Source organism: Rana temporaria, chromosome 1, assembly GCF_905171775.1.
Source record: "Rana temporaria chromosome 1, aRanTem1.1, whole genome shotgun sequence".
Lineage (NCBI taxonomy): Eukaryota > Metazoa > Chordata > Amphibia > Anura > Ranidae > Rana > Rana temporaria.
This window is the reverse complement of record NC_053489.1, coordinates 295,393,394-295,420,593: the sequence shown is the minus strand read 5'-3', so window position 1 is coordinate 295,420,593 and position 27,200 is coordinate 295,393,394. Positions and strand designations below refer to the sequence as shown.

The following is a 27,200-nucleotide window of genomic DNA, read 5'->3' as shown; positions in this document are numbered from 1 at the left end:
ATTCACACTGAAGGCATCAAAACTATAAATTAACACATGTGGAATTATACATAACAAAAAAGTGTAAAACTGAAAATATATTTCATATTCTAGGTTCTTCAAAGTAGCTACCTTTTGCTTTGATTACTGCTTGGCACACTCTTGGCATTCTCAAGAGGTAGTCACCTGGCGCAGCACCCCATCACTCTCCTTCTTGGTCAAATAGCCCTTACACAGCCTGGAGGTGTGTTTGGGGTCATTGTCCTGTTGAAAAATAAATGATGGTCCAACTAAACGCAAACCGGATGGAATAGCATGCCGCTGCAAGATGCTGTGGTAGCCATGCTGGTTCAGTATGCCTTCAATTTTGAATAAATCCCCAACAGTGTCACCAGCAAAGCACCCCCACACCATCACACCTCCTCCTCCATGCTTCACGGTGGGAACCAGGCATGTAGAGTCCATCCGTTCACCTTTTCTGCATCACACAAAGACACGGGGGTTGGAACCAAAGATCTCAAGTTTGGACTCATCAGACCAAAGCACAGATTTCCACTGGTCTAATGTCCATTCCTTGTGTTCTTTAGCCCAAACAAGTCTCTTCTGCTTGTTGCCTTTCTTTAGCAGTGGTTTCCTAGCAGATATTCTACCATGAAGGCCTGATTCACACAGTCTCCTCTTAACAGTTCTAGAGATGTGTCTGCTGCAAAAGGTGGCTACTTTGAAGAACCTAGAATATGAAATATATTTTCAGTTGTTTCACACTTTTTTGTTATGTATAATTCCACGTGTTAATTCATAGTTTTGATGCCTTCAGTGTGAATCTACAATTTTCATAGTCATGAAAATAAAGAAATCTCTTTGAATGAGAAGGTGTGTCCAAACTTTTGGTCTGTACTGTATATATTTTTTTAAATAACAAACCTGTTATACTTTCCTCCACTGTGCAGCTCGTTTTGCACAGAGTGGCCCCGAACCTGGTCTTCTGGGGTCCCTCTGCGGCTGTCTCGGCTCCCCCCCACAAAGACTCAACACCTTCATGCGAGAGTGCTCGCATGGTGTTGAGTTCTTGCGGGCACGCTCCCGTGATACAGCCGGCGGCCATAGCCGCTCACTGTATCACTTGGCTCCGCCCCAGGCGCACCGCATCATTGGATGTGATTGACAGCAGCGCAAGCCAATGGCCACGCTGCTTTCAATCCATCCACTGTAACAAATCAACGGCCAGGCTGAGCGGCGAAGAGGTTGTCGGGGCGAGCGCGGGACTTTCGAGGGGTCAGGTAAGTGTAACGGGGGGGCCGGTATTGACGGATGCTTTTTCATCTTAATGCATAGAATGCATTAAAGGTAAAAAAAAACGTTTACCTTTACAACCCCTTTAACCATTTAAGACCCAGACCTTTATGCAGGTAAAGGACCTGGCCAGTTTTTGCGATTCGGCACTGCGTCGCTTTAACGGACAATTGCACGGTCGTGCAAATAGAGATTTCTTTCGGTGGTATTTGATCACCTCTGCGGTTTTTATTTTTTGCGCTATAAACAAAAATAGAGCGATAATTTTGAAAAGAAAATATCAATATTTTTTACTTTTTGCTATAATAAATATCCCCAAAAAAAAGATATAAAAAAACGATTTTTTTTCTCAGTTTAGGCCGATACGTATTCTTCTACATATTTTTGGTAAATAAGCGTTTATCGATTGGTTTGCGCAAAAGTTATAGCGTTTACAAAATAGGGGATAGTTTTATTGCATTTTTATAAATTTATTTTTTGTTACTACTAATGGCGGCGATCAGCTTTTTTTTTTCGTGACCGCGACATAATGGCGGACACATCGGACAATTTTGACACATTTTTGGGACCATTGTCATTCTCACAGCAAAAAATGCTATAAAAATGCATTGTTTACTGTGAAAATGACAATTGCAGTTTAGGAGTTAACCACTAGGGGGAGCTGAAGGGGTTAAGTGTGACCTCATATGTGTTTCTAACTGTAGGGGGGGCAGGGCTGGACGTGTGACGTCATTAATCGTGTTTCCCTATATCAGGGAACACACGATCAATAACACTGCCACAACGAAGAACAGGGAAGGTGTGTTTACACACACACCTCTCCCCGTTCTTCAGCTCCGGAGGACCAATCGCTGGACACCATAGGCAATCGCGGGCACGGTCACGGAGCTTCGGAATGGGTCGCGTGCGTGCGCGCGCCGGCAGCGACCCCGCGGCTGGGCTTAAAGGGCCACGTACAGGTACGTAGATGTGCCCAGCCGTGCCATTCTGCCGACATATATCGGCGTGAAGGGGTCCTTAACTAGTTGCCGATCAGCCCCAGCCGTTTTACGGCGGCAGGTCGGCACCCCTGCGCGAGAGCCTGTACAATAACGTCGGCTCTCTAAGCGGCCACTAGGGGCGCGCACAGAGCGGGGACCGGGAGCTGTGTGTGTTAACAATGTATGAACAGAAGATCAGTCATTTCCCCTAGTGAGTCCACCCCCCCCTACAGTTAGAACACACCCAGGGAACATACTTAACCCCTTCCCCGCCCCCTAGTGTTAACCCCTTCACTGCCAGTGGCATTTTTATTGTAATCCAATGCATTTTTATAGCACTGATCACTAAAAAAATGCCAATGGTCCCAAAAATGTGTCAAAAGTGTCCGAAATAATGTCGCAGTACCAAAAAAAAAAAATGGCTGATCGCCGCCATTACTAGTAAAAAAAAAAAAAAAAAAAAATTAATAAAAATACCTTAACCACTTAAGCCCCGGACCAATATGCAGCCTAAAGACCCAAGGGGTTTTTACAGTTCGGGACTGCGTCGCTTTAACAGACAATTGCGCGGTCGTGCGACGTGGCTCCCAAACAAAATTGGCGTCCTTTTTTCCCCACAAATAGAGCTTTCTTTTGGTGGTATTTGATCACATCTGCGGTTTTTAGTTTTTGCGCTATAAACAAAAATAGAGCGACAATTTTGAAAAAAAAGCAATATTTTTTACTTTTTGCTGTAATAAATATCCCCCAAAAACATATATAAAAACATTTTTTTTCCTCAGTTTAGGCCGATACGTATTCTTCTACCTATTTTTAGTAAAAAAAATCGCAATAAGCGTTTATCGATTGGTTTGCGCAAAATTTATAGTGTTTACAAAATAGGGGATAGTTTTATTGCATTTTTATTTTTTTATTTTTTTTTACTACTAATGGCGGCGATCAGCAATTTTTTTCGTGACTGCGACATTATGGCGGACACTTCGGACAATTTTGACACATTTTTGGGACCATTGTCATTTTCACAGCAAAAAATGCATTTAAATTGCATTCTTTATTGTGAAAATGACAGTTGCAGTTTGGGAGTTAACCACAGGGGGCGCTGTAGGAGTTAGGGTGCACCTAGTATGTGTTTACAACTGTTTGGGGGTGTGGCTGTAGGAATGACGTCATCGATCGTGTCTTCCCTATAAAGGGAATGACGCGATCGATGCGCCGCCATAGTGAAGGACGGGGAAGCCGTGTTTACACACGGCTCTCCTCGTTCTTCAGCTCCGGGGAGCGATCGCGACGGAGCGGCTATAAACAAATAGCCGCGCCGTGGTCCCGGATCGCTCCCCGAGCGGACCCGACCTCCGCATGTAGCGGGGGGGGTCCCGATCGGACCCCCCACCCGCTAATAGGCGAGGACGTACCCATACGCCCATGTGCCTGTACGTGCCATATTGTGGACGTATATGTACATGGGCTGGTCCTTAAGTGGTTAAAAATACCCCCTATTTTGTAAACCTTTTGCGCAAACCAATCAATAAACGCGCATTGCGATTTTTTTTCTCGAAAAATATGTAGAAGAATATGTATCGGCCTTAACTGAGGAAAATTTTTTTTTTTTATATATATATTTTTGGGGGATATTTATTATAGCAAAAAAGTTAAAAAATATAATTTTTTTTTAAAATTGTCGCTCTATTTTTGTTTATAGCGCAAAAACTAAAAACCGCCTAGGTGATCAAATACCACCAAAAGAAAGCTCTATTTGTGAGGAAAAAAGGACGCACATTTTGTTTGGGAGTCACGTCGCACGACCGCACAATTGTCAGTTAAAGCGACGCAGTGCCGAATCGCAAAAAATGCTCTGGTCTTTGACCAGCAATATGGTCCGGGGGTTAAGTGGTTAAAGGGTACCTTGACTGAAAAAAAAAAAGTTTGATAAACACTGTACTAGATCAACAGAATGGCAATAAGCTATATAAATTAGACGTTGTGTTTGTCTTATTAGCCTCCTGCAAGGTCTGCACAGCTACACCCAGACAGAAAAAGGTGTCAGCACTTGATGTTAACCAAACTTGTTAAAGCGTAACTTCACCTTTACAGAAAATCGACAGCCGAAAATCTGTAACGTAAACTTACACTGGACCCTCTCCCCATCGCTCCTGCAGTACCTGAGGCCAGCAATCTCCTGCATGAACACATCATATAGCAGCTTTACCAGTCCAGGATTTGAAATCCCTATAGCTTTCGGTCCTCTTCTCCAGCGCTGACAGGACGGGCTACGCGGGTTCCGATTGGTCGGCGCCAACCAATTAGAATGCCTCCTATACATACCTTTATGAGGTATGCATATGAGGTAAGTTTATGAGATTAAACTACGGGGGATTTTTGGTTCCCGGACCAGTAAAGTGGCTTTACGATGTGTGAGTGTGGAGCATCTCTGGCTTCAGGTACTGCAGGACCAGGTGCGATGGGGAGGGGGTTCAGTGTAAGTTCACCATACAGATTTTTCTGCAAAGGTGTACTTGCCCTTTAATGGAAAGTAGAAGAAGCATAGTAATGAAGTGCACATCCAGATCATGAAACCCGTCGATGCACGACGATTATCAGACCTTGGGCTAGTCCCCCCGTATCCACAGCCGAACCCCCTTCATTCAAGTAACAATCTGGGACTTGATGCATTGCCCCCAGTGGTCGAGTAGACACATTGATTTTGTCGGATACTCTAACCCAGCCTCGTACGTCCTGTGAAACCTGACGGAAGGAACGACATGACCTGACGTTGTTTGTACTGGTCGACTCAGGGCTCCGCGCAAACCAGCTGTCGTTGCCGCCTATCCATAGAACACGGAACGCAACATATCCAGGTACATGCCATCGGCTAGATTCGTATTTCTGGACAATATACCATAGATAAAAGCCGACGCAAGTCCGACCGAATTCATCGTCAATATTGGGACGACATACAAGGTTTTGATTCTGAGCGCTCTAAGCCTGAACCACTGGGTGGGTAAGCATACCCTGTGTTATATCAAAACAACATGCCTGTATGAACATTTCTGGTCAAATTTCAATTTGCTGTTCTGTCTGTAACAATGCATCAAATCATCAGCTGGCTATACCATTGCTAACATCTTCTTTCTCTCTTTCTTGATACTTAGAGTTGTTTTGGACTCTTCCCAAGTGGAATTTATCAGAATCATTATAAAAGGAATTTTGGAGAAGCATCACTATAGCCAAGAATCAATAGTTTGATGATCCCAACAGTTACTGCCACATCCTAAGACAGTGGTGCCCAACCTTTTGAAGAGCAAGGGCCACTTAAGCAACTTGGTAACCAGTCGCGGGCCACAATGAGCAGAGTGAGCGGATGACAGGTCCGTGTCCACTTTGCATATGTAGAGTGTGCACAGACACAGTCCATTCTTCTCTATGGGCCCTCTGATCAGATGGAAGTGGCGGATCCACTTCTGTTTTTTTAGCAGATCGTATTGGAGATAGGTGGGTGTAAACAGACACAAGTCTCTTTACATCTCTATAGAGGCGAATGGAGGGTCCAATTGGGTCTTTTTGGCTTTTACACTGATGGTCTGTGGTCTCCCCATACTGCAGGTGCAGCGCAGTGCACCTGTGGTTTTCCTGCGGGTACTTTGCCATAGAATTCTATTATATCCTGCAGGTGTGGTGCACTTTCTGAAAGGGCCCCAACCCGCAGGTAAAACCAGAAGTTTATGGCTTAGTGTAGGTAACCTGCATGTGCACTGCACTGCATCTGCAGATCCGTTTGAAAGCAGCCCAGTAACCACTACAGATATGTCCATTTACACTGTGATTTTAGTGATAAACTTACCATGGATAACTGTTTTCCAATCAGGTATCGCCAGCTGTTGCTGTCCCAGGCAGAGTGCATTTGGGGTTCTGCTCTGCAGCTGCTTGCTTCATTCACAACACTGATGCTCTGGGATGGCAGGTCAGCAACCTGCAATCTGGGCATGCCAACCTGCTATCCCAGAGCAGGAGGTCGCGGGCCACATCAGAGGGCTCCGCGGCCACATGTGCCCCCCCGGGCTACTGGTTGGGCACCCCTATCCTAAGACACTTATGTCCGGATAATTAGGGGGTTTAATTATTTATGGCACAGAGAGGGCGGACTTGGATCCCAATCTGACCTTTTTAGTATATGCAACATTGTATGTTACTTTTTTGTGTGTGTTTTTACGGTTTTGTGTATGTTCTGTAGGAACCCCTCCTCCGTTGGGGCTGGTTATACCACTCCGGATTAGTTTTTTTGATACTTTTTTACATTCACCAATAAAGTCCTTTTGCATAGAGCTGATGGTTGTTAGTTGTGGTTGATTCACCTACAAATTATCTGTTGGGATACTAAGTCCTAATTGTTGCACTTTTTGTTTTCTATGAGTTATATTGTTTAATCACTTGCTTACTGGGCACATATACCCCCTTCCTACACAGGCAAAATTTCAGCACTGCGTCACTTTAAATTAAAATTGCACGGTCGTGCGACGTGCCTCCGAAACAAAATTGACGTCCTTTTTTCCCACAAAGAGAGCTTTCTTATGGTGGTATTTGATCACCTCTGCAGTATTTATTTTTTGTGCTATAAACAAAAAAAGTGTCAATTTTGAAGAAAAAAAAAAAAAACACACGTTTCTCAGTTTAGGCCGATATGTATTTTACATATAAAAAAAAAAAAATGCAATAAGCGTATAGTGATTGGTTTGTGCAAAAGTTCTAGTGGCTACAAAATAGGGGATAGAATTCTGACTTTTTTTTTACTAGTAATACGGCGATCTGCAAATTTTGTCAGGACTGCGATATTATGGCGGAACACATCGGACACTTTTGACACATTTTTGGGACCATTCACATTAATACAGCGAACAGAATATATAAAAATGCACTGATTACTGTATAAATGTGACTGGCAGGGAAGAAGTTAACACTAGGGGCGAGGAAGAGGTTAAATGTGACCGATGCTGTGTTCCTATGTACAAGGGACACAGCATCAGTCTCCTCTCCCTGACAGGACGTGGAGCTCTGTGTTTACACAAAGCTCCACGTCCCTGCTCTGTCACTGCCGATCGCGGGTACCTGGCGGACATCGCGGCCGCCAGGCACGCGCATCGGCATCTCGGTAATGCACCGGGCGGGCCGTCACGCGCCGCCCAGTGGCTGGAGGCCGTATATAGACGGGGAGGATCCCGTCCGATTTAGGACGAATCAACTCAACAGCACACTTGCTATTTTTCCATAGACGGTTTCAGGCACTTTACATCATTTTTTTCATAGTAATAAAGTCATCTGGTCACTGCCTTTTCTTACTTTTAGCATGCTTTCTGTCAGCAGACAAACCAACTGGCTCCTTGTACAGCTTTTTTCTCTCATACTTCAGACCCACTGTAAAGGAACTATAAGAGGCTGATACCGGTCAAATTCATCTACTTACATTGCTTAAGCGATACATTTGATGATGTATTTATTTTAGAACTGCATTTTTTTTTTTCTGCCTAGAGATCAGCTTTACAGTGTTACTAAACTTTTTTTTTTGTTATACATACCTGCTCTGTGCAATGGTATTGCTCAGAGCACCCCCAATCCGCCTCTTTTGGGGTCCCCGGCAGCGATTTTCGCTCCTCTGCTTCTTCTGGCTTCCACTGACTATGTGGAAAGGTAATCCCTGCACTGTGTCTACAGAGCCTCGCTCCATAGACTTACACAGCAGGACTTCGACAGCAACAAGAGCCAACGGCTCAGTGTAAAGAGGAAGTAGGGGGAGAAAAGATGCAGCCCTGTAAAGCGCTAATCTCTTCTCCCTGCTCTTCCCCTTCACACAGGCAAAGGGTCGAGGGGGGCACAGGGACACTGAAAACATTCTTTACCTGAAAGTGAATGTAAACTTAAAAAAAAAAAAAAAAAAACATTTTAACCACTAGAGTACCGGGCCATCGTCAAATGACGGCTCCACGGTTACTCTGAAAATTCAACAGGACGTCATTTGACGTCCTGTATTCTTGCGGCCACTGGGGGGCGCGCGAGCGCGCCGGCGGCAGTGCGCGCGCGCCCGGCGCGTCCCGGAGATGCCGATGCGCGTGCCTGGCGGTCGCGATGTCTGCCAGGCACTCGGAATCGGCGGCTACAGGGACAAGACGTGGAGCTCTGTGTGTAAACACAGAGCTCCACGTCCTGTCAGGGGAGAGAGGAGACGGATCTGTGTCCCTTGTACATAGGGACACAGCATCGGTCACCTCCCCCAGTCACCCCCCTTTCCCCACAGTTAGAACACAATTTAGGTATACATATTAACCCCTCCCTCACCCCCTAGTGTTAACCCCTTGAATGCCAGTCACATTTATACAGTAATTAGTGCATATTTATCGCATTAATCGCTGTATAAATGTGAATGGCGCCAAAAACGTGTCAAAAGTGTCCGATGTGTTCGCCGCAATGTCACGGTGACAGTAAAAAAAAAATCGCAAATCGCCGCCAATACTAGTAAAAAAATTAATAAAATAAAAATGCCATAAATCTATCAGCTATTTTGTAAACGCTATAACTTTTGCGCAAACCAATCAATATATGATCATTGCGATTTTTTTTACCAAAAATATGTAGAAGAATACATATCGGCCTAAACTGAGGAAAAAAAACGTTTTTTTTAAAAAAAATTGTGATATTTATTAAATAAAAAAGTAAAAAATAGTGTTTTTTTTTTAAATTGTCACTCTTCTTTTGTTTATAGCGCAAAAAATAAAAACCGCAGAGGTGATCAAATACCACCAAAAGAAAGCTCTATTTGTGGGAACAAAATGATAAAAAAATTGTTTGGGTACAGTGTAGCACGACCGCGCAATTGTCATTCAAAGTGCGACAGTGCTGAAAGCTGAAAATTGGCTTGGGCAGGAAGGGGCGTAAGTGCCCAGTATGGAAGTGGTTAATGAAGACTTTTACCAGGTACAGTGGAGGATGTCAATTCATCTGTACCCAGTTTTGCCACATAGTTAATCTCTTGTCTTTTTACAGCAAGATAAAAAAAAAAAAACACACAGATAAATGTCAGTCACAGCAGTGGGGGATGTGGAGACGCAAACCTGATTTCTTTATCTCATGAACAAGCATGAGAGCAATAAGAGCGTTACGATTTTAGCTTCACATCCCTCCTTTTCTTCTCCAGCTCTCCCAGGATTGGCTGCTCCACACCTCACCATGATTGGGCATGCTGAAATCATGTGGCGTCTTTCCCAAGTTTTGACTGGATGTTACTTATCATGGGACGTGATCAGTGTGACTGAGGAGGATATTCATGTTGCAGTCAGCTCCCAGAGCCAGCAGAAAAACTAAGAAGTGTAGAGGTGGGCGGGGAGTGCAGACTCTGCCTACCGAGCTCATGCAAACAGACCCACCCATCGATTTCAGAGTTTTGCAGAGCTCCTACTGCTGAAGGGGCTAATATTTGCAAGGTAGGGATACATGCAGGAGTCTTCCATTTACATACTGGCTTGCATGAGTACACCCCTCACATTTTTGTAAATAATTTATTATATCTTTTCATGTGACAACACTGAAGAAATTACACTTTGCTACAATGTAAAAGTAGTGAGTGTAGAGCATGCATAACCGTGTAAATTTGCGGTCCCCTCAAAATAACTCGAGACACAGCCATTAATGTCTAAACTGCTGGCAACAACAGAGAGTACACTCCTAAGTGAAAATGTCCAAATTGGGCAAAATTAGCCATTTCCCCTCTCCGGTGTCATGTGACTCATTAGTGTTACAAGGTCTCAGGTGTGAATGGGGAGAAGGTGTGTTAAACTTGGCATTATTGCTCTTACTCTCTCATACTAGTCACTGGAATTTCAACATGGCACTTCATGGCAAAGAACTCTCTGAGGATCTAAAAAAGCATTGCTGCAGAGGTTGAAGGGGTGGGGATTCAGCCTGTTAGTTCTCAGACCATACGCCGCACACTACATCAAATTGGTCTGCATGGGTGTCGTCCCAGAAGGAAGCCTCTTATAAAGATGATGCACAAGAAAGCCCACAGTCAGTTTGCTGAAGACAAGCAGACTAAGGACATGGATTACTGGAACCATGTCCTGTGGTCTTATGAGACCAAGATAAACTTATTTGGTTCAGATGGTGTCAAGCGTGTGGGGTGGCAACCAGGTGAGGAGTACACCAACAAGTGTGTCTTGCCTACAGTCAAGCACGTTGGTATGAGCGTTATGGTCTGGGGCTGCATGAGTGCTGCCGGCACTGGGGAGCTGCAGTTGATTGAGGGAACCATGAATGCCAACATGTACTGTGACATACTGAAGACTGCCTTGCTAAAGAAGCAGAGGGTTAAGGAGATGCACTAGCTAAGCATGTCTCCAGACCTAAACCCTATGGAGCATCTGTAGGGCATCCTCAAAACGGTAGGGGGAGGAGCACAAGGTCTCCAACATCCACCACCTCCATGATGTGGTCATGGAGAAATAAATAAGGACTGCAGTGCCAACCTGTGAAGCCCTTGTAATAGAAATAAAAGTGACACCATTTTTTTTAAAAAAAGATTAGTGTAAAAAATAATCATAAAAAAGTTAAAATAAATAAGAATTCTTTAAACGCGCCCTGTCCCGCCGAGCTTGTGTGCAGAAGCAAACGCATACGTGAGCAGAGAATGAAAACAGTTTTCAAACCACACATGCGATGTCGCCGGGATCAGTAGAGCGAGAGCAATAATTCTAGCCCTGGACCTCCTCTAACTCAAAACATGCAACCTGTTGAATTTTTTTAAACTTCGCCTATGGAGATTAAGAGTAAAAGCTTGTTGCCATTCCACGAGCGGGCGCAATTTTGAAGCGCGATGTTGGGTATCAATTTACTCGGCGTAACATTTATCTTTCACAATATAACAAAAAAATTGGTCTAACTTTACTGTTGTCTTATTTTTTTAATTTAAAAAAAGTGTATTTTTTCCAAAAAAGGTGCGCTTGTAAGACCACTGTCCAAATACGGTGTGACAAAGTATTGCAGCAAACGCCATTTTATTCCCTAGGGTGTTAGAAAAAAATGTATAACGTTTGGGGGTTCCAAGTAATTTTGTGGCAAAAAAAAAAAAAAACGTTAGCTTGTAAACTAAACCACCAACCTCACAAAGAGGCTTGGTCCTTAAGTGGTTAACTACTTGACGACCGCGCTATAGACAAAATACATCTACAGCGCGGTCAAGTTATTCTGGGAGGACGTCTATGGACGGAGCATTCACTTGTAAACAAACCGGCGTCATTTGATGACGCCGGTTCCTCCCTCCCCTCTCTGTACCGATTGGTACAGTGTGAGAGGAGAGGGGGAGGGAGCGGATGGCAGCTGCAGTGCTGTGGGCTGGATCTGTGAAATTGCAGTCACGGATACAGCCATCCAGTCTAGAGGTGAGATGTGGGGTCTTATTGACCCCATATCTCACTATAAAAAGAGGACCGGGCATGCTATATTCCTATTACAAGGGATGTTTACATGCCTTATAATAGAAATAAAAGTGAAAAAAAAAAAGGTATTTTTGGGGAAAAAAGTGTCAAAGTAAAATGAACAATATATATATTTTTTTTTTTAAGTGCCCCTGTCCCCGTGTGCCCGCATGCAGAAGCGAACGCAAACGTAATTCCCGCCGACATATGAAAACGGTGTTCAAGCTACACATGTGAGGTATTGCTGCGATCGTTAGAGCGAGAGCAATAATTTTGGCCCTAGACCTGCTCCGTAACTCAAAACATGTAACCAGTAAAAATATTTAAAGCGTCGCCTATGGGGATTTTTAAGTAGCGAAGTTTGGCGCCATTCCACAAGCGTGTGCAATTTTGAAGGATGACATGTTGGGTATCTATTTACTCAGCGTAACATCATCTTTCATATTATGCAAAAACATTGGGATAACTTTACTGTTTATTTGTATTTAAGCACAAAACTGTTTGTTTGTTTTTTTTGTTTTTTTTAAACGCGTTTTGAAAAATTGCTGCGCAAATACCGTGCGAGATAAAAAGTTGTAATGGCCGCCATTGTATTCTCTAGGGTCTTTTTAAAAAAAATCATATATAATGTTTTGTGTAATTTTCTAGCAAATAAATGATGGATTTTTGTAGGAGAGAAATGTCAGAATTGGCCTGGGTGCTCCAGAACGCCTGATTGTGCTCCCTGCATGTTGGGCCTCTGTATGTGGCCACGCTGTGTAAAAGTCTCACACATGTGGTATCGCCATACTCGGGAGGAATAGCAGAATGTGTTTTGGGGTGTAATTTGTGGTATGCATATGCCGTGTGTGAGAAATAACCTGCTAATATGGATTTTGCGAAGAATTGTGGGAAAAAATTACAACTTCAAAAAACTCACCATGCATCTTTCTAAATACCTTGGAATGTCTTCTTTCCAAAAAGGGGTAATTTGGGGGGTATTTGTACTTTTCTGGCATGTTGGGGTCTCAAGAAATGATAGGCCTTCAGTACTTCAGATGCGATCAATTTTCAGATATTGGCACCATAGCAGGGCTCAAGTCCTGCGGGAACGCGTGGGAAAGGAGTTCCTGCTCTTTTTTAACAGCAGGAATGCAGTTCCATTTGCAGGACTAGAGCAGCCGAGCCGCCCAAGCCAATCCTTCACTAAGCAGCGATGCCCAGCTCGAGTCACTGTCAGGGGCAGGCGAACCTTAGTAATCCTTTATGTTACTGGCCGCTTCCTGTAAATGGATTCATCGGGTAGGGTCCGCACCCTACCCGATGAATCCGTCACTTCCTCGATGCCGCAATGTCTCCTGGGAGCTTTTGTCATTGTTCCCAGGAGACATTGCGGAGGTCTGCCGCGAGTTATCCGGGGATTTAGAAAGAACTTGCGGTTTAGTAATTATGCATATGAGTGTATCTTTTTTTTTTTTTTTTTGGTGGGGGAGTGGATCTTGGGTGGGAGTTCCCACACTTTTTTCCCCAGGACTTGACCCCTGCACCATAGCTTGTGGACTCTATAAATTTCACAAAAAACAAATATTCACCAATTTGTACTTATTTTCACCAAAGATATGTAGCAGAAAATAAAGCAAAAAATAAAAAACCCAACGGTGATTAGATACCACCGAAAGAAAGCTCTATTTGTGTGAAAAAAAATGACAAAAATTTCATATGGGCACAATGTTGTATGACTGAGTAATTGTCATTCAAATTGTGAGAGCACCGAAAGCTGAAAATTGATCTGGTTGGGAAGGGGGTTTAAGTGCCCAGTGGTCAAGTGGTTAAAAAGGTAAAAAAACATTTTTAGGTTTAGTAACACTTTAAAATTAAGTCTTAAAGAAAAGAAAAAAAGCCATCCTAAAAGTTATGTAGTAGCAATTTCGTTGTACATTGTCAAAAAAAGCATCTGCCATGTTACCTCTGTAAAGATGCAGCAAATATGTGCAATTTCTGCATTCTATATCCTTTCCACCTTGCAAATACAGTGAGGAAAATAAGTATTTGAACACCCTGCTATTTTGCAAGTTCTCCCACTTGGAAATCATGGAGGGGTCTGAAATTGTTATCGTAGGTGCATGTCCACTGTGAGAGACATAATCAAAAAAAAAAAATTCCAGAAATCACAATTTATGATTTTTTAACTATTTATTTGTATGATGCAGCTGCAAATAAGTATTTGAACACCTGTCTATCAGCTAGAATTCTGACCCTCAAAGACCTGTTAGTCTGCCTTTAAAATGTCCACCTCCACTCCATTTATTATCCTAAATTAGATGCACCTGTTTGAGGTCATTAGCTGCATAAAGACACCTGTCCACCCCATACAATCAGTAAGAATCCAACTACTAACATGGCCAAGACCAAAGAGCTGTCCAAAGACACTAGAGACAAAATTGTACACCTCCACAAGGCTGGAAAGGGCTACGGGGAAATTGCCAAGCAGCTTGGTGAAAAAAGGTCCACTGTTGGAGCAATCATTAGAAAATGGAAGAAGCTAAACATGACTGTCAATCTCCCTCAGACTGGGGCTCCATGCAAAATCTCACCTCGTGGGGTCTCAATGATCCTAAGAAAGGTGAGAAATCAGCCCAGGACTACACGGGAGGAGCTAGTCAATGACCAGAAAAGAGCTGGGACCACCGTTTCCAAGGTTACTGTTGGTAATACACTAAGACGTCATGGCTTGAAATCATGCATGGCACGGAAGGTTCCCCTGCTTAAACCAGCACGTCAAGGCCCGTCTTAAGTTTGCCAATGACCATTTGGATGATCCAGAGGAGTCATGGGAGAAAGTCATGTGGTCAGATGAGACCAAAATAGAACTTTTTGGTCATAATTCCACTAACCGTGTTTGGAGGAAGAAGAATGATGAGTACCATCCCAAGAACACCATTCCTACTGTGAAGCATGGGGGTGTTAGCATCATGCTTTGGGGGCGTTTTTCTGCACATGGGACAGGGCGACTGCACTGTATTAACTACTTAAGGACCCCCCACTGTATATATACGTCCTCTTTTTAAACATGGATATCTCAGTAACGGCAGCAGCTGCTGCCACAACTGAGATATCCATGTTTTCAGCGGGCGGCCGTGTAAATGATAACGGCGGTCTCCGCGGCGGAATCGCCGTTATCGGTGGCGGGAGAGGGCCCCCCCCCCTCCCGCCGCTTTTCCGCGCCCTCCGCCGCTTACCGGAGCTGTCGGTAGCGGCGGAGATCCGATGCTGCCGCCTGGAGAGTGAGGACTTGAGTGAGGGCAAGATGGCCCCCACCCGTCCTCATAGCTCTGCTGGGCGGAAGTGACGTCAAAACGTCAGTCCCGCCCAGCCTCTTAAAGAGACAAATTTTTTTTCTGTCATTTTTTTTAAATGACAAATTTTCCTTTTTTTTTTTTTTTTTGCATTTAAGCCTAAATATGAGATCTGAGGTCTTTTTGACCCCAGATCTCATATTTAAGAGGACCTGTCATGCTTTTTTCTATTACAAGGGATGTTTACATTCCTTGTAATAGGAATAAAAGTGATCATTTTTTTTTTATATATTTTAGTGTAAAAAATAATAAAATCAATAAAATTAAATAAGAAAACAAAAAAAAAAATTTTTTAAAGCGCCCCGTCCTGACGAGCTCACGCGCAGAAGCGAACGCATACGCGAGTAGCGCCCGCATATGAAAACGGTGTTCAAATCACACAAGTGAGGTATCGCCGCGATCGTTAGAGCGAGAGCAATAATTATAGCCCTAGAGCTACTCTGTAGCTCAAAAAATGCAACTTATAGAATTTTTTAAACGTCGCCCATCTAGATTTTTAAGGGTAAAAGTTTGACGCCATGCCACGAGCGGGCGCAATTTTAAAGCGTGACATGTTGGGTATCATTTTACTCGGCGTAACATTATCTTTCACAATATATAAAAAAATTGGGCCAAATTTATTGTTGTCTTATTTTTTAATTCAAAAAAGTGAATTTTTTCCAAAAAAAGTGCGCTTGTAAGACTGCTGCGCAAATACGGTGTGACAAAAAGTATTGCGATGACCGCCATTTTATTCTCTAGGGTGTTAGAAAAAAAAATATATATAATGTTTGGGGGTTTTAAGTAATTTTCTAGCAGAAAAAACTGTTTTAGTCTTGCAAACACCAAATCTGAAAAACACCTGAGGTCTTTAAGTGGTTAAGGAGAGGATGACCGGGGCCATGTATTGCAAGATTTTGGGCAACAACCTCCTTCCCTCAGTTAGAGCTTTGAAGATGGGTCGAGGCTGGGTCTTCTAACATGACAATGACCCGAAGCACACAGCCAGGATAACCAAGGAGTGGCTCTGTAAGAAGCATATCAAGGTTCTGGAGTGGCCTAGCCAGTCTCCAGACCTAAACCCAATAGAGAATCTTTGGAGGGAGCTCAAACTCCGTGTTTCTCAGCGACAGCCCAGAAACCTGACTGATCTAGAGAAGATCTGTGTGGAGGAGTGGGCCAAAATCCCTCCTCCAATGTGTGCAAACCTGGTGAAAAACTACAAGAAACGTTTGACCTCTAATTGCAAACAAAGGCTACTGTACCAAATATTAACATTGATTTTCTCAGGTGTTCAAATACTTATTTGCAGCTGTATCATACAAATAAATAGTTAAAAAAAATCATAAATTGTGATTTCTGGATTTTTTTTTTTTGATTATGTCTCTCACAGTGGACATGCACCTACGATAACAATTTCAGACCCCTCCATGATTTCCAAGTGGGAGAACTTGCAAAATAGCAGGGTGTTCAAATACTTATTTTCATCACTGTATATAAAAATGTCTAAATGGGTAAAGATCACATGGAAAAAATGCATGCATTTTAAAATGCAAAGGCATGATTCAACTGGTAAAACCTGATAGTTATTGGGGCCATTAATTAGCCGGAACACTATCTTTGCATACAAGTGGGAATATGCTTTTTTTTGGATGAGACCGAAGAACCACATTAAATATAGTTTGTAGTAGTAGAAAGCTGCATCATAATTGCACACAAAAAGAGCTAAAGCAAGCTTTCATCAGCAGTGAATAACAGCCCAATATCTTGGATAAACCTGCAAGTAATTATACACGGCTTTTGCTGTGCTAATTTATAGCTTACCACTTTTTGAGCAATCCACAGGATAGAAAATCCTTTAAACTGGCACAATTACAAACCAACGAATAATAATAAAAACAACAATAACAATAATTAGCTACAGGGGAGTTCTAATTCCTGAGGATTTGTGTGGTGGCAGAGACAAACGTATTAGCAAGATGTGCGATTGTCTTTACTTATTGCCTCCTGGAGTAGATTTGGATTTCTTTAGGGTTTGTCGAATACCAATACACAGGAATCAGTATGGCAAGTCGATCCGCCAATGTTAATACTATCATGACAAGCCACAGGCCTAGAAGCTACAATTGTAGCATTACTTATGCAAATGCAGTTGGATGCAAAGTAATCTGTTAAAACTAAGTGAAAACATTAGTTTTCTAATATAAAAGTTTACCATATTTGTTAAGCCTAGTACACACCACTAGTTTTCTTGAATGAAAAAAAAACCTGACAGCTCAGGTCGGAGCCGCTGTACTAACAATTCCGATGTTAGTACAGCAATCTCCCCTTCTGTGCTATTGTGTTCCAACAGGGGGATGCCGGCCGACAGTCAGCCCATGTGTACTAGGGTTTAAGCAAACATTTCAATTACTTCGGCCAAACAGAAGAATATGTCATTATCGATTTATAAAAAATGAATTTTATTACTCAAGTGGCTGTATTACAAACACATGTGGCTAAAAGATTGTTCCCTTTAAAGAGGTTGTAAACCTCAGAAAACCCGTAACCCGTGGTTGAAGGAAAGAAATTTGCACCATCTATGGCCTGCCTTGCTCTGCCCTCTTTATATGAGCATGTTTTTGTCAGCTCAAACCAATTGTCTCCTTGTGCTGCCTTTCTTCCTCCTACACTCCAACCTGTAGCACAGGGATGGCAAGAGATTGATACAAGATCAAAATGTGGCTACATAAAAAAAAAAATTTAAAAAAAAAGAAGAAAAGAAGCACAAGACTGTAGTATTACTTTACTACAGGCTTGTGCTTTGTTTTGTTTTTTGGGTTTTGTTTTTTTCAAAATATGTTATGTTATATTTACCTGCTTAGTACAATGGTTTCACACACAGCAGCCCTGATCCTCTTCTTTTTGGGTCCCCCGCCATCGGTCCTGGCTCCTCCCTCATGTCGAATGCACCCAACAACAAGCCTCTGGCTATGGGGGCATGTGAGTAGGCTCGCCCCTGAGCCACGCTCCTGTGAATAGACATTTTTCATGTACACACTGAGCATGGCTTGGCCCCACCCCCTCGCTCTCCTTGGCTAAAATTGACAGCAGCAGGAGCCAATGGCTCCCACTGCTGTGTGAGTCAATGAGACAGACCTGGGAGAGCAACTGCTCTCATGCACATAGCCGAGCCCCCACTTCATCCAGCATAGTATAAGGGGAACTGGGGGAGAGCTTCACCCAGGCTTTACACCCTAATGCATAGAATGCATTAAGATTTTAAAAAAAAAACACCATTTTGTTTTTAGAACCACTTTAAGGCCCCTTTTACACTGGGGCGGGAGGTGCGGTGGCGGTAAGGTGCCGCCATTTTTAGCGGCACTTTACCGCCAATTTCGCGGCACTATTCGGCCGCTAGCGTGGCGATTTTACCCCCGCTAGCGGCCGAAAAGGGGTTAAAAACCACCACAAAGCACCTCTGCAAAGGCGCTTTGCCGCCGGTATAGCCACAGTGTCCCATTGCTTTCAATGGGCAGGAGCGGTGAAGAAGCAGTATACACACACACCACTCCAAAGATGTGGCTATCAGAACTTTTTTTCACATCCTGCTAGCGCACTGCTAGCAGCCGCTGTTTCGGGAAGTGTGAAAGGGGTCTAAGGGATTTAATAATTTAAAGATGTGTTTTTTGATTAGTGTGTGGCTTTAAGGCACTGGATTGGCATAGCAGCCAGGCAGGCACTTTGGGAAATAGAAAATACAGTCAGTAATGCTGCACCAAGGCATTTCTCTTGGCAGGGAATGTACTTTAGATATGAAAGTAAACTGCAGAATTATCTGCTCAACAAAATTATACTAATACTATACTAATTATACCAACTCTACAGCAAATGCAGAAATTCACACAGTATGACAGTTGTATGCGTTTTCACCCTACTCAACAATTTATATACGTTAATTTAAACATCTCAGAAACCTTATAAAAATTATACCTGGAATACATAGATTTTATGCAGCGTAACCAAATTTTAAGCACAGAGAATCATATTAAAAAAAAAGTATTTATTGAATTTAGCTCTTACATGGTGCATTAAACTGCCCAAAAACTGAAAAGCGTTCCTTGCAAAGCCATAAAACTACAAGACACTTATAACAAATGGTAAAGAAGGAGTCACATAATTGGGTGCATCCACATTTACAACTACAACAGATGTTGCAAAATAGAGTTGCATCTGCAGAGGGACAAGCCCTTAATTATGCACTTGCCAATGGAGTCATCCATTTTGTAAAAAGTAAAATAACTGTCTGTTCCTTTGCCATCTGCAGACAATATCTGCAATGTACAATTCTGTGGTAAACCAAGATTTTCCAGAAGAAAAGCTGTTAATTAGCTCATTAAATCAAGTCAACAGTACCTTGGGCTTTGAAATAAGGCTCGAAAGGTTATTCTTGGGGCGGTTTTATACATGCAAATAGATTCCTTACATTTTTATAAACACGCAGCACGAAATACATTGCAAGTATAATCTACAAAACTGGAAGGAGCAGCTGTTTTGTAGTTTTAAGGAACCAGGCGTTGCATTAATATTGTTTTCTTGCTTTTACTGTAGAAATACTGTGGTCAATACTGCAAGTTGTTAACAGTTTAACAATCAGTTCAAAAGGTTGAAGGGTTTAATATTAAGAAAAAAATATTTAAAGTGCATCGAAGTTAAATTCAAATATTTCATTAATCTGTTACCAGTCATTGGATATGGCGACTGCATTAGGTTTTCATTTTTACAGAAATCTCTCTCTTCATTTTTAATTAGTGATCCTGCCAGCAAAACACTTCTTGTCCTTGCGTGACAATATTCATTGTATTGCATGTATAGAAAAGCAGCATTGTCACCATCAAATCCATCATTTAGTGGTGGGGCATTTAAAAAAAAGACTGCCCAGCTCTCCTGCAAAGAATAATTTACATTCATTCAGAAAATGCAACGGGGGAAGTTTGATCTCCTGTGGGCTCCATGGCTGGATACCCCTGGGCTGGCACCTCTTGAACTGGTCCTGGAGAGACTATTGGTTTAGACACGGATGTGGGTGGCGGAAGCACGGTACCGGAGTGGTGGATGGGGCTCAGTTAGGGCCTGGTGGGTGATGTGTATAATAATGCCAACTGTATTGAATGCGGGAGGGAACTTCTCCGTTTTGTTTTTTTAATGTTGTTCTCCCCCTTTTTTTGGGGGGGTTTGTTATATGCAATGCTAATATTTTCTGGAATGACTGATCTAGTTTAGTACAAATACCCTGTACCTGTGATTGTTGTCCTATGTGTCAATAAACATTCTTTTTGAGAAAAAAAAAAAAAAAATGCAAAGTTTTGCAATGAATAGCATCTGTGCCAAGTGGCCGACCTCCTGTGTCCAGGATGCAGCAGGGCAACTGCTCAACACGGGGCACGGAAGCAAGTGGAGATCACTGGAGTAGCAATTTCCAACTTCCAGGATTATTGGGCAGGCATAGCTTAAAATAAAAATACAAATGAATCTGCACTTGTGCGAAACTGAGGCTCCTGTAAAGGGGCGGGTACAAGTGATCACAAAGGGGTATCAAAGCGTGGTGAACAAATAGCTGTAGCAGCCTATGTACCCGACATGTACAGTGCCCCAGTTGATGAGCCATCGCTCGAAACATGTCGGGTACATAGCCTGCTACAGCTATTTGTTCATCACGCTTTGATACCCCTTTGTGATCACTTGTACCCGCCCCTTTACAGGGTCAGTACTTTACCATTTTTATTATGCTTTTATTTTGTATATGCCAATAAAGGCTTTTTTACTTCCCATTGAGATTAACTTCACTATGTGGAGCCTCTTTTTTATATATTCCTCTATGTGAATTCGCTCCTTCATTTCATCCCATGAGGAGTCTTTGCTTTGATTCACCATATCCTGGACGCATATGATTGAGGACGCTGGACCATTGCGATATCCTTTGAAGCCTTCAAACGCTCCTTCCGCGGACGTTATCTCGAGGATCTCGTATATGCCTAATTGACACACCACCGCTGGCGACTGTGTCCACTGAGTGAGTGAGTGACTTATATAGCGCAGCAAATGCGAACTTAATCGCCTCAAGGCGCTTGACATCCAGAGTCGTACCGGTCCTTCAGAAGAGGTGGGTCTTTAGTTTTTTCCTAAAGGCCCGATGGTTTTCCTCCAAGCGGATGGTAGTGGGTAGAGCATTCCAGAGCCGAGGTCCTTGGACCGAAAATCTGCGTTCTCCCTTCGATTTGTAGCGGGATTTAGGAATTTGGAGAAGGTTTTGGTTGGTTGATCGGAGCACGCGCTTGGTGACGTAGGGTTTTATTTTCTCGCTTAAGTATTGGGGAGCGTCTGAGTCTGGTAAGAGTATCCATTCCCTCTATATATCTGGTGTGTTATTGGATTCTATGGTGGCCCTTCCATTGGGTTTTATACTTCTGGAGTGATGCGACTCATCTCACATGTTCAGCATAGTCGCATAATGGGACCTTTTCTCATTGGTCAGATTTGATGCCGCCCCCTTCTCCTGCACTGAATTTCTCCACATAGAGACTGTGGTCATTTTCTGGACTTATACCATCACAATTGGTCCATATGAGTATATGTATATAGTCATTCATTAACATTTATATCCACTATAACCATTGTTGTTATTTCTAATTTTATAATTGATGCTTCGTTATGCACATAGTGTTATTAACATTCACGTTTTCACTTGTTATTGGACTGTAGTTCATACTATATTCCTCTCAGTGCCGCACTTTTTTCTTTTTACTGATGAGGGTGCATTAATATAGAGGCGCTGGTGGGCACCGATGGGCTGCAGGAAATAGTGCCCCGATTATCTGTGTAAATATTCCCCGTCACACTTGCCGGTTACTGGCTTTCCTTTCCTTGCGCTTTGACTGCGCGTGGGGAAAAGAATACCAATAATCAGCAAGTCTGTTTACATGTGATCAGCTGGCGCGCAGGGGGGGTAAGGTTCTGTGAGAACGTCCATGAACGCCCTCCCAGAACAAGAGTGGCACACTGTAGCGCAGTAATGAAGTGGTTAAAGCATGGCCTGTTTGGACAATTTTAGCTACCATAGTTTGATGCCTTTTTTATGGGCATGCAGGATTTTAAAAAAAGTTTTATATCAATTTACTCGATTCAATATTATTGTTAATAGTTTACCAAAAATTGGGTATTATATTGGGTTTGTATACACTAAAATAAATGTGTCTCATTTTTCCTGAAAATCTACAATGGATAAATGGCTGCACAAATTTAGTGCGACATAAAAAAAAAAAATAGAAATAGCCATTATATTCTTTCCAAGGCCTCTGCTTTTAGAAAATGTATGTTTTGCAGTTCAAACTAATTTTCTCGCAAATAAATGCTGATTTTAACATGTTTATGTTAAAAATGTAAAAATTGCCTGGGACAGCAAGTGGTTAAGTTGGCCATGTGCTGGGGAATGTTGGCTGGTTACTGATGAACCAACCAAAATTCAATGTGTGGGTGGCTCTGTTAGCCCTCTTCACCCGACATGTTTTGATTGCAAAAATCAAAGGAGCCAGGTGGAAAACTGTTGGCCAAACAGTGGCTGAACCCATATAAATATTTTAATCCAACGGTGTTTGGCAAGCTTTCGTTTCATTCTGCCTTAATTGCCAAAGAGTATCTTCATTTATTGTAGTTCAACCAGAGGGCTATATAGTAAGATTATATGAGCAATTTAGAAAAATGTATAAACACACGCTGAAGTTTAAATTATATCTACCTGTACCAATTGCCTAATAACCCCAATGTTTTACTGATAGGTTTATATATTTAAAGTAGAACCTTGGCCATTAAAATAATATGTGCTGCAACACCTACCGTATTTATTGGCGTACAACACGCACCTACATTTTAAGAGGGAAATTTCAGGAAACAAACTTTAACTAAACAACTTTGAATTAAAATAAGGGGCAGTGCTCATCAATGTAGCCTGTTTAGTGCGCATCTGCAGCCTGATCATTGCCCAACTGCAGCACATCTCACCAATGCAGCCTGATAAATGTGGCATGATCAATGCCCATCTCATGCAGCCTTATCAATGCCCATCTCATAATGCAGCCTTAGCAATGTCCTTTTTAGGCTGAATGCAACCTCACCGATAATGCATCCTGGACAGTGCATGAAATCACAGAGCCATCATCTCCTGTTCGGCTCTCTCACTCGGCTTTTACTCGGCAGTCACACAGGACACACACAGTCCCGCCTCCACCATCGGCATTGGACCAGCTCCTGTGATAGACAGAACACTGGTCCAATGGCGGAGGCGGGACTGTGTGCGACGTGAGAGCCGAACAGGAGAGGACGGCTCGTGAATTCCAGCTGTTCGGCTCTCACTCGGCAGTCACACACACACAGTCCCGCCTCCGCCATCGGCATTGGACCAGCTCCTGTGATAGAAAGAACACTGGTCCAATGCCAGTGGCGGAGGCGGGACTGTGTGACACGTGACAGCCGAGTGAGAGCCGAACGGCTCGTGAATTACAGCTGTGTTCGTCCCCCTCCTTACCTTTCAAGGTACACTATCGGCGTACAACACGCACCCGCAATTTCCCCCCTATTTTCAGGGGGAAAAAGTGCATGTTATACGCCAATAAATACAGTAATTATGAGTGCATCTACACTTTGTTTTTTTCTTAGTCCCTGGTGAAAGTCGCTCAAAGACCTGTTGAGCCTGCACATGAAGTCCACCCAATGCAGCTTTCTGTGATCCTATTGCAACAATAATGAATCCTGAATTCAGGGCCACTCTCACGTGGCTGTGCAAAGGTATATCATGATAGTATTAAAAAAACATTGCAGAGGGTATGGCTATCAGCATTGTCACTGCTGATTGCCAAACCTTTGAGCTTGTAAATCAGCCCCAGGCCACACCTAGCCTTGCCCACTGCTTTGCGGATTGATAGCACCGCCTCAGTTTATACTCTCCCATTGTGAGCTGCAGCGTCTGGGAGGGGGAGCATGTAACTGGATTTGGGACATGTTATACAGGAGCCTTTAGCTGTACTTTAAATTTACAAAAAAAAATAAAAAAAAAATTGAAGAAAAGTGACAATGTCACCACATTCATACAAAACAATATTTTTTGCAGTTATTTATTTTCATTATGCAAACATATGAAAGCAGAAGAGCAAAAAATAAAATTGCTTTATTAAATGCAAGCCTAATATTTTGCAGATAAAATATTTGTAGGTGCTACAGTCAATCAAGATTTCAGAGGAAACTACAGATGAAAGCATCCAGGCATAAAAGGCAAGTGTGATAATTATGATTTGCAGACAAGATAATGGAAAAATATTCCTGCCTTTGTCTGGTTTTATGTATTGAGCACAGACTTGACCTGGACAACTGGTGATGCCTCATCACATTTTACACCGTCAACAAAATTAATTGAATGGTCATTGTTTTATCACTGTAATTACTTAAAAGAATTTAATTATTTCTGCAAGCATCTGCTAAAAGGATCCAGAGTGAGTGCACCTTAGCCATGTTTCATGCCTTTTAAATCTGCACACGTTACAATATTACATATTAAGTTTACGGGGGTACCCTTTGTGGTGGTTATTTCCATGTAGAAATTAGTAGAAACCAGAAGCAGCAGATTCTCTGAGCTCAATTTACCACTGTGCTCCAGCTACATATCTCCAATACAAAACACTTCACTCACCCTCATGCTGCACAACTCACAATAATTCACAAAGCTCTCCTTTTAAGAGTATGTAAACCCAACATTTCATATTATATGTGCCTGCTGTACTATGCACATGTACTTCCTTTAGGTAAAATCCCCAGTGTTCCTTGCTTTCCTAATAAAAACCGACCACACTAAGCAGGAAAGCACGCCGCGGACAGTCCGTTAGCTATGCTGCACCGCCATTCACTGGGAAGCTCAGTGTGCTACTGCTTTTCCTCCCCTCAGCTCTTATGCAGCTAAGAACAGAGGGAATGTGATCACTTATAAAAAGGGGGGGGGGAGGTATAAATAATGGGGTTTTTTTCAGGGTTTTTTTTATTTAATTTTTTTTATCTATACGAACATGCTTTGCCTTTCATCTCTATTCTTATCATTCTGATCGTTTGCATACCATTACTGACCATTAAAAGAGATTGTATACACCAAGCCAAGTATGCACAGCTCAGTGCACAAACCCAGCATGATTCTGTGATCTTACAGGGCAACGCCCTTGCGCAGTGAATTACATCACCTCAGCCTAGCCATTCAAGATAGTTGAAGACATTGAACCAAAAATAGACCATGCGAAGAATGAAGTATGGGTGACGAAGTGCAGTACAGACATTGTAGCAGTAGAGAAGGTCACTTTGCTAGGTAAGTAAGCAGTAATGGGCATGCACATTATGCCAAAAATCTCCTAAAGCCTACATTTTTTTTTTTTTTTCCCCAGGTGGCTTAACTCTGTTTTAATGTCTTCTAATAATGTTATACGCTTACCTATAAAATGAGAAGATATTCTCTCAAATATGAAAAAAATATGGGAGTTTAAAGCCAGGTACACACCAACACTAACCTTACGGATTGCAACTTGCAGCTCTGGTCAGAAACACTGTTCTAACCATGAGAGGTTAGATCAGCGATCTCCCCCGCTGAGCTGTGTTCTGACAGGGGGATGCCCCCCCCCCCCAATCACTGCTCACTGCCATTGGCCGAGAACGCTGATTGGAAGTCGGGCGGAGCAGGTTTTCTAGCATCCACATCCAACAGACCGACATACACACGGGCAGAATGTCAGATGTTTTTTTATGAACCAACAAATGTCTCTGGATCACAGCCAGGCACCCGCGATCGCTCGTTACAGAGCGAGAACCGGGGGAAATGACTGATCGTCTGTTCATACAATGTATGAACAGCGATCTGTCATTTCCCCTAGTCAGTCCCTTCCCCCTTCAGTTAGAACACACCTAGGGAACATAATTAACCCCTTCCTCACCCCCTAGTGTTACCACCTTCCCTGCCAGTGACATTTTTACAGTAATCAATGCATTTTTATAGCACTGATCGCTATATAAATGCCAATGGTCCCAAAAATGTGTCAAAAGTGTCCGCCATAAGGTCGCAGTACCGATAAAATCGCAGATCGCCGCCATTACTAGTAAAAAAAAAAAAAAAAATAATAAAAATGCCATAAAACTGTCCCCTATTTTGTAGACGTTATAACTTTTGTGCAAACCAAACGCTAATTGCGATTTTTTTTTTTACGAAAAATATGTAGAAGAATACGTATCGGCCTAAACTGAGGAAAACTTTTTTTTTTATATATATTTTTGGGGGATATTAAAGCAAAAATAATCTTTTTTTTTTTTCAAAATTGTCGCTCTATTTTTGTTTATAGCGCAAAAAATTAAAACCGCAGAGGTGATCACATACCAGCAAAAGAAAGCTCTATTTGTGGGGGAAAAAAGGACGCCAATTTTGTTTTGGAGCCACGTCGTACGACCGCGCAATTGTCAGTTAAAGCGACGCAGTGGCGAATCGCAAAAAGTGGCCCGGTCATTGAGCAAAAATGCAAATGGTCCGGGGCTGAAGTGGTTAATGACACCCCCATTTCAGCTTGCATATCGCACTGCGAACTGTCAGTTCGGACATGAATTGGATCGCATGTGTGAACACCCATGCAATCAGATTCTGGTGCGGACCAAAAAAAGGGTCCTGTGCGAGTTTAGTCCAAATGCGATGCAATTTCAGCCATACTATCTGTATGGCTGAAATTGCATCTCACGGACATTGCATGCGATTTGCACCACGCAGCAGTGTGAGCCGGCCCTTAGACAGTCTGTTTTTTTACAATAGCAGCTTATACAGATGCTGGCTGTCATTTTGACAGTAGGACATTGCTGACAACTGCAGGGGGCAGCAAAGCAGGATAACTGGGTGCACTACACGAAACACACACACGGTGTAAATCAATTCTTTTTTTTTTTGGACATGTGTAGCCCAGAGCCCACAACTGGTTAAGTAGAAAAAAAATATGTTGATGACATAGCAATTTAATTGATATTACTATGTAATATTTTAAAGAGCTCTAATTTGAAGAATGCTTTCTATTTTTCTTTAAAATGAAAAATAAATAAAAAAAAAAAAAAAGAGAGAAGATTAAAATTTCAATGAGACA

The 27,200-nt window shown here is 42.5% G+C and overlaps 1 protein-coding gene across 1 annotated transcript in view; it reads right to left on the bottom strand.

Annotated features, from left to right (window-relative positions):
- The window catches only part of KDM4C (lysine demethylase 4C), a 705,949-nt gene that overhangs the window by 583,886 nt on the left and 94,863 nt on the right, over positions 1-27,200 (bottom strand). The gene's annotated exons all lie outside the window — the stretch shown is intronic.